Genomic DNA, 8,502 nt, shown 5'->3' with positions numbered 1-8,502 from the left:
CAGTGGGAAACAGAATTCCAGGGCTGTCCCCCAGCGAGGGGAGGAGAGGTGCCAGTGCCCCGTCCAAACACACAAAGCGCAGCACCCTTCGTCGGACAAACTCCAAATTAAATAGACAAGTCAAACAAAGGAGAACGGGGAAAAACAGAGGTATGAGGGGACGGACGGACTCGCCAGAGGTCACACCGTGCATCGTTCTAAGAGCTGAGGCTTGAACCAGGGACTTCCCGTGTGTCCTGGTCCTGTTGTCTGTCCACTTGACCTCCCTGCAGCTCGACTGCACAATTCAAGTAGTTAGCTCTGAGATTTTCTTGGCAAAGAATGCGTGTCTTTCTACAGGCCTGATTCTCTTCTGGCAGCAGTAAATCCATTGTGTAAATCCACTGACTTAAATGGAATTACTCCTGAAAAAGAGGAGTTTCAGCCCAAGTCTGAAAATTGCTATTTAAATGTACAGCGCTTGCAGTGCAGACGTATATGAGTAGCGAAGCACAGGCGAGGGCCTCCCCAGGGGGGGGGCAGGGACAGATTGGGGGGCCCACGGGACCCGAGCAGGGTCAGCACTGCTCTGCTGGCCGACACACAGCAGTTGGCCGCGGGCGCTTCCTCCTCTCGCACATCATCGCTGCGAGGAGTCCAGAGCTCCTCGTTTGCCACTGTATGATTGCTGCTCGGGGAAATGCTTCAGTGCTCTTGCTAATAGCTGGAATTCATCTTAGAGGAGTGTTTTAGGTATGAAACCCCTAAACTTTCCAAGACAGAGGCGATTAAGTTCAGCAAAAGGTTTTATAGTTTGGGCAGCCTTCGCTTGCACTGAATGAATGAACAAAGTTATTGTTCTGCCTACAGCTATAACATGTAGTGCAGCCTCAGGAAGATCACTTGCTCTCTCATACCCTGAAGTGTGAGGACTGTGAATAGTCACCAGCATTTGTAAAACGCTTGGCAGGCTAAAGCTGCCCCGTAAGTGCAAGCAACACTATTAAATATGCCTCAATCCCTTTCCTCCAACATATTTGCAGCAGAAAAAGATACAACAAGTATGATTTCAGTCTCAGAGGAATTTGTTTGCACCTAAATTACAGAGGAGTGGAAAAATATTTTAATATGGAATATCTCCTTTAACCACAACTATAGAAGAATGACTATAATGTTGTGTGTTTTTAATTACGTTATGGATAACATCACCAGCAGGGTGGATTATAGGCAGGTCAAACTGTAGCATGTATAGCAAGATTTGCTTCCAAAGGCATGGGAAGGCTGAATTTTCAGCATACATGTGTGATGGCAAACACATCAGCCAGCATTAATCTTTAGCTACGCATCACACAAAGTCTGACAACAGATGCATCAAGATAGAACTTTTTTGGGTGCTGCTGGAGTTCACAGCGATTCCAGTCACAGCCCCAGAAAAAAATGTGTCATATTAGCATGAGAAATTAATGGCCAGGGTCATAAAATAAAAAGCCCTGAAGTTTGAACTTTCCCATGCTTTGCAGATGTTTGGTTATAGGGTTTTGGGCTGAGCCATCTTTAGTGTTAAAGCAAACATTCCTGTGGCCATAGTCATTAAGATCATGAAAATATGTGGATATGTAACTGAAGAAAGAATCCCAAGAAACCCTTCAACTCAGTGTTTATTGTTTTTCCTCTTTTTCTCTGCACTCTGGACCTATCTGCTGACCCAGAAGTAACAAATCCTTTCAGAACTAATTTATGAGAAACACTGACCCTGAATCAACATCTGTTAGATGACTGCAGTAAATCTTATTACATAATTAAACAGCAAAATCTATGTTAAAATAATGTTAGGGGTCTGACTTGAACTCATAAAAGCAAGACTCTTCATTACGAGGGCTGAAATCCTATCCTTAATTCATGCCGCTGTGCTTTGTTATTTGTGAACATATGGTACAGTATATATGGTCGTGCACTTTTTGTAGTCCCAGTAATACCTTAAGTACAACAGCATGAGGTAACAGGGGAGTGCTCAAGAAGCCCGAATTTCCTGGATTTGATGGGTGTCGGTCAGACCCTTGACAACTCTGCAACCAATTAATTACCTGAGGAGTCTGAATAGGGTTGAGGGGCATTTAAAGAGGGGAATGGTATTTCAAAAGTTCAGTGAAACAATCGAGACAATTGCGACATCTCTTTGAATATGGCTGTAGTTTCTCTGTTAGGTCTATAAAATCTGTGATCTTTATTGACATAACCTACCATAATGAGAAGCTTTTGGTCGTTCCTGATGGAGTTCATGTTGGTCAGCCATTGTGTGTTAACTGCTCCTTTAAAAGCCATCAGAACGTGATTGCTTGGTGGTTATAGCTAATGGCCCTTCTGCCAAAGAACTTGAACTCATGTTTGTCCTGGGCTTTTACAAATCACTACCACCCAAAGGCTTTTGGTGAATGGTTTTAGCCCAGTTCCTGATTTCAAACATTGGAAACTCCAGGTCAGAAACTGCCACAACTCAAATGCCTTGGCGGGGCAGCTGCTTGGGGAGGAAGCCAAGGCTTGGATGGGTGCGAGTCAAAGATCATAAAATATGAAAAAGGAAGAACAGCCTTGAAAAAATAATTCTTCTGTGGAACAGTGTGCCTTAGCTGTGGGAAAACAGTGGATCTCACCCCCTAACAAAATAATCCAAAGTGATTCACGTTTAATGCACATCAAAATGCTACTTCTCCTCACTTCTAGAAGTGGACTCCTATTCTGGAGGCACAACCACTACGGACAAATTTATGACCTAATTTAACACAAAACTCAAAATCTGCCAGTGCAAAATACCTCTTGGGTCAAGAGTGGCATGGCAAGTGTGGCATTTAGTTGTTGCCACGTGAGATGGGGATGACTGGGCACTTCCTTTGACACAGATCTTTGGAAAAGGCCAAGATGTTGGAGCTTGACAGCTGTAGTGTGGAGACGGATGACAAATTTGTGAAAAAATAAGACACCAAAAAGTGTAAGGCAATTAAGGTGATGTGAACAAAACGAGCACATACCTTAGGTTACTGGTTATCAGTACATCTGCCACACCTCTCTTGCAAATATGCAAGTAAACTCAACATCTCTGAAAGTCTGGCCTCGGCTATCTGTCCACGATCTGAGTGCTGCGCAGATTGCAGCCATCTACTGATACAGACAGGGCTCTGATCTCTTGGAAGTCTTTTGTTTCTCCTAACCAACTCTGTTCTGGCATTGCAGTGGGGCAAGAGGAGGCAGAGTAGCATAGTTGTGCAACAATGAGGATGCTTAAAACATGATGGATACATGTACTCAGGTGTAAAGTAGCCAAGTATCAAGTGAAAAAATATTGAAAGGATGAAGACAAAATGGCACTTGTTTTGATGTGTTCTTTCTTCAGATGCAAAACTTAAAACATTAAGATATGGAGATGAAAAATTGCAATGGTTGACATCTAGAACTTGTGGTAACATAGTCGAAAATACTACCAAAAAAAGTAATGTTGGACAGAAAATCTTGTGATCCTGGGTAACACCCCAGGGTACCCAAACTTCTAAAGCAAATGATACATCAGCAGACAGCTGGGCAACTTGAGCAGATCCCATGTTTGGTCATTTTCACAGCATTATGTTAGGACTGGAAATAGCAGTTCCAGCTTTCTCAGCTTCTTTGTACATGCTAAGTGAAAAGCTGATCTGAGCTAATTTTGTAAACACTGACTGGACCACTGATTTTGTAACATGGATTGGTGGCAGTCAAGGAATGATACATGACAGCAGTGACTATGTTGAGACAGCTTGCAGTACCTGTTATTTCTGCTCGCACATACCAAACAAATGATAAAATTTTTTGGCCTCCATTCCAAGCACAGTAGCACAATGTCAGTCTTTAACTCCATTTATCAAGTAAATAACCAATGGATGATGGCAATAATTTTTCAAGGATTATTGTATTAAAAATTGTTACAGAAGCGTTACAAGAGTTAATCCAACTCCAGAGGGGAGTCAATAGAACTACTTCCACCAATTTCAGTGGGTTTCACAGGAGGCCTTACTTCTGCCTATCTACTTACTGAAGTTGGTTTTTTTTACGTACTTGTTTTTCTGAAGGTATAAAAACAACCTCATTTTCACAAGCAAAGGAAACACCAGACAAATAGATTTTGTGCTCAGACTGCCAAACTGAAAGCTTTGGTAATTCTATGCCTCCTTCCCCCTGGCACATATGGAGGATGTACTTGGAATACATTTTGAATATTTGAACAAGTAAAAATGTAAAATTTCCCATTAACACTTTCTCTTGATAATGTGTGAATTTTTTTACAAGACACTTCAAGAATAGTTGTCTCGTTTATTGTAGTGATCGCAGAAGCTGGGATGCTACTTGTTTCTAATTTACAATGGCAAAAAAAGCACCAAAAGGAATGTGTAGTAGGGTGTCTGTAACTTCTTTACTCCCCAAAAAGGCCAGAAGGGATTTGTAAAGGACTTTAATCTCAAATAGATTAAAGGTCCTGAATTCCTGAGACTGAAAGATAAGTCAGAGGAAAGTAGATTCCAAGAGACAACACCCCCTCGCCTCAGCCTCAGCCACGCAGGAGAGCCATCAGCCCTCGCCTGGGAATCCTGCAGCAGATCTGGATGCCAAAACCAATCTGCCACACTTCAGCAGCGAGGTCTAACAGGTTTTCAGAGTATCGCTGTGGCTGCCTGGCCCTGGGGACTGCAGGAGCTGTGGAGGTGAGCTCAGCGGATAGGAAAGTCTTTAACTCCTTCTCTGACAGCTGCAGAGCTGCAGAAAGCCAGTGCTTCCCTCAAGGTGACCACAGCTGGCTGGCTTGTGCTGCGGGCTGAGGGTTTTAGCTTTGGTGTTTTCACAGAAAAGCAAAGTGTGCTTTGATTTACCATGCAAAATGCTATTTGAATTTCCCTAGAAAAATTCCCTCCATAACTTAAAGGTCCTAACCCAAACCTTGAGAAACTTCCTCGCATCACCTGTGCAGATGTTCCTACAGACCAGCTGCCTTGGGACCCACAAACGTCCGCAGCCCTACGGATGCTATGGCCTCAAAGGGACGGTCGGCTCCTGCCCATGCTTTGCCCGCTGTCCCCATGGGAAGGGGCTGTGCCATGAGGAATGTTCTCCAGCCCCAGCCAGGCTCTCAGCTGCCTCATCCCCATCTGGCATGGGGCAGCAGGGCAGCCCCCATGGCCCGGCCTCACAGCTGCTGTGAAACGGCGCTGTAAATTGTCAGGATGCCAAATTTGAGAGCTCTTGATGAGATCCTAATTAACAGGGATTAAATGCTCCCTTTATAAATTGCACTCCTTTGTCTCTGAACTGGTGGATAAAATCACGTCACTTATGAAATATGGGCCTTTCCTCCTTACGTTGGTGAGGAGGCAATAGGGAGGAAACCAATTACAGGGAGGATCCAGGGTCTCTGCAGCTGAAAGACCCTACTGGGCCCAGCGGGACTCCTGGAGCAAGAAGTGCAAGGTCAGTCCCTATGTTTTCCTCAGGAGAACAGGGAGTATAATGAAGATGGCAATCACGCCATGCCAAGCCACAGACAGCAAAGGCCCTCTCGTTGTGCTTGATGGCAAGAGCTACAGCAGCAGTTGCAGTAAATTTCTGATGGCAAGAGTTTGGGAATGTGACATTCTGTGATTGGTTTTCATTTGCTTCATTCTCTCGGTTAAAAGATTTGCTTACCAACATTAGTCAGCTAATGCAGCAGTTAAAGAAATGCCTGAAGAAGAAGCAGCTAAAGAATAACACCTGGGAGTCCTATAGGCAGAGTAGGGCAAATATCCTGGATTGTTCATAACTGATGAGATTATTATTTTTTAAGAGTGGTAAGAAGTTTTGAAGGGCTTTTTTTACACTGGTTACCTCCAACTTATCAAAAAGCTACTGTGGGTTTCTGGAGAAATGAAAGGGAAAATAAATGTAACCTTGATTAAGTCTGAGAGATACACTTACTGTATAGTAAGCTCACATTTATGCTCATGGACTCACGCTGCTCAGGGGTCTGGCTGCCAAAGCCCTGTCCGGTCTCATCTCCACCTGCCCTGTGCTAGCACATTACCATTTGGGTAACTCACACCCGTGTACCCATTTTACACCTGGGTGAAGAAAGGTGAAGGTGATAATTTGTTGTACAGTAACTTCAGTGTGCGGCAAAGCAAAGTCCTGTCTCATCCACTGGTGTCAATCAGGGCTAATGCATTAATTTCAAGTGAGATGAAAACCAGGCTCCATAAATCCTGATCCCCAGCCCCAGAGGTTAGGAACAGGGGGATTCTAAATTCTTTAGGGCTCACGGCTGCAGAGCAATCCGGGGTCAGCATTTTTGCTCTGAGAGTGAGGGAAAAAGCCCTCTGGAGTTAATATTCTTCCTTTAACCATCACTTCATTTTTCCAGCTTTCAGCATGAAGGTGGTGTTGCCAGCAAGACCACCTAGCCACAAACCCAGCAGGGAGCTTCCAAAATTCTTCTGAACACTGACTCCTTGTTATAAATTCAGAAGTGGTAATAGCAGCAGTGCGTATCACATCTGTGCCAGGCTTCGGGCCTGGGAAGGAGCACTCCCTACTGCCGAACGCAACTTGGAAAGATCCTTTCAGTCCACACATGTATCAGCATTAGCCATTTCTTTGTCAACAAATCCCTTAATACGTACCCTTTCTATCATGTACAGATGTCCAAAAAATAATGGAATACTGTACTACAAGATTAAACACTTTAATGGCAGCATATGTGTTGCATGACTCTGAACAATGGTATCATTGTGCGTGTACAAACAGCGGGTTGAGGGAAGATGGGTTTAATTATCTCCGAAGCAGCAGCAAGTTCTTCCTGACTCAGTTGAACTTCAGCAAGGGCTGCTCAGAGCAGAGATGAGTATTTCTCTAAGAATAAGCCCGGACCCTTCCTGATGTTCTGGTGGTGGCTTTAGCATCAGGCCTGCTTGGCAGGGTTTGGGAGGGTGATGCCAAGCTGCCAACTTCCCAAGAGCCCTGTGATGAGTGAGTGCTGCTGCACTGCCCAGGAGGCTTTTCACTTAAGGATCCTTAGGACAGTAGATGGCAAAGGGGAAAGATAACAACTAGGAGGGAATGGACAGGGAAGCATGTGTGTCACTTCTGCATCTGGAGATGCTCCACTGCTGGAATTTTGGGGTAGGCACTTTTAGGCATTGCTAGATGGTTAACCTGTTTCTTCTTAAAGAGCATCCATGAGATATCTGGGCAGGTTCTGTGCAGGTAATTCATTTTCTTTTTTGAGCATAGCCTGATCAGAACCCATTTACGCTGTGGTTTCTTTGCTGAAATCACAGCCAGACTAGATGAAAAGTATTGTGAAAAATTTACACAGGGGACTGCACTGTGAACACAAAACTCTTCTAATAGTAAACAGACCAACTGTGGTGTGAATCCTGATGCTGAGTTTGCTCTGTCTGTATGTGTATCTGGGGAAAGCAAAGTAAAATAAGCAGGGAAGTATAAGAGCTATGTTTCTTCAGAATACCTTATTCAGAGCCTTAGCAGACAAAACACAGTAGGACAGTGCTGCTATCAGTCAGCAGCTGCTGTATGGTAATTCTAGAGGACTGCAGGTGTGTAAGGGAACAGAGAAAAGGGATGATGCAAAGAAAAAGAAAAAATGGGAATTAAATTGTTCCTGTAGACAGACTTCTTCACCTTCCTTCACCTTCCAGGAATCTCAAACCTCCTTGTTTCTTTCCACTCTTTGCTGGGAAAGGGGATGCAGGACAGTGCTGCACCAGGGCTTTGCATCCAGCAGCAAGACCTTTCCCAGCACCTTGGAAATGGCATTTTTCCAGGGAGGCAAGCAAAAACTGGCTCCTGCCATGTGCTCCCAGCTGCCCGGCATTGTGGCTATCTCAAAACATCCCAAATTCTCACACAGTCACTGGGAGTGTGGTTAACCAAGGCTGGTATTTAACTGTGCCAGCCTGCTCCACCAACGGGCCTGCTGTCTGTATGGGACAGCATGAGACAGCAGCTCTGAGCTGGGAGCTCCTGCAGCTCCCTGCAAGGATAACATATTGTCCAGAGTGGGCAGCTGTTAAGTTTGCTGCCTACCAAACACAATCTTACTCCTGTATTGTCCTTGTCTGCACCACAATGTTTAGCACGGAGTCGTGCAGCCTAATGATAGAGACACACTAATGTCAAATGCATCCCTGAAGTCCTGAGTCCTCTGAAAGCAGTGTGGAAGTTATGCAGAGATGCAGGAATACATTTTTCTTTTCCCTCTTTCAACATAATGACCACTAATGCTACACTTCTTTCTTTTCTTTTGTAATTTGGGGGGTGGCAAGATTGCTTCCATGTGCTGTGAAATCAGTGCGATGTATCTGGCAAGGCCAGCCTCGCCAGGAAGCCGCACCAGCATTAGGTGCAAACTCCAAGTCACACATCTCACCAGTGCATCGGAAGGTCAAGGAGATAGGGGAGTCCTGGGGACAAGGGGAGGAAGCACAGACCTGGGTCAGGAGGCTGAGG

This window comes from Meleagris gallopavo, chromosome 22 (genome assembly GCF_000146605.3).
Source record: "Meleagris gallopavo isolate NT-WF06-2002-E0010 breed Aviagen turkey brand Nicholas breeding stock chromosome 22, Turkey_5.1, whole genome shotgun sequence".
Classification (NCBI taxonomy): domain Eukaryota; kingdom Metazoa; phylum Chordata; class Aves; order Galliformes; family Phasianidae; genus Meleagris; species Meleagris gallopavo.
Note: the sequence above shows the minus strand (reverse complement) of the source record.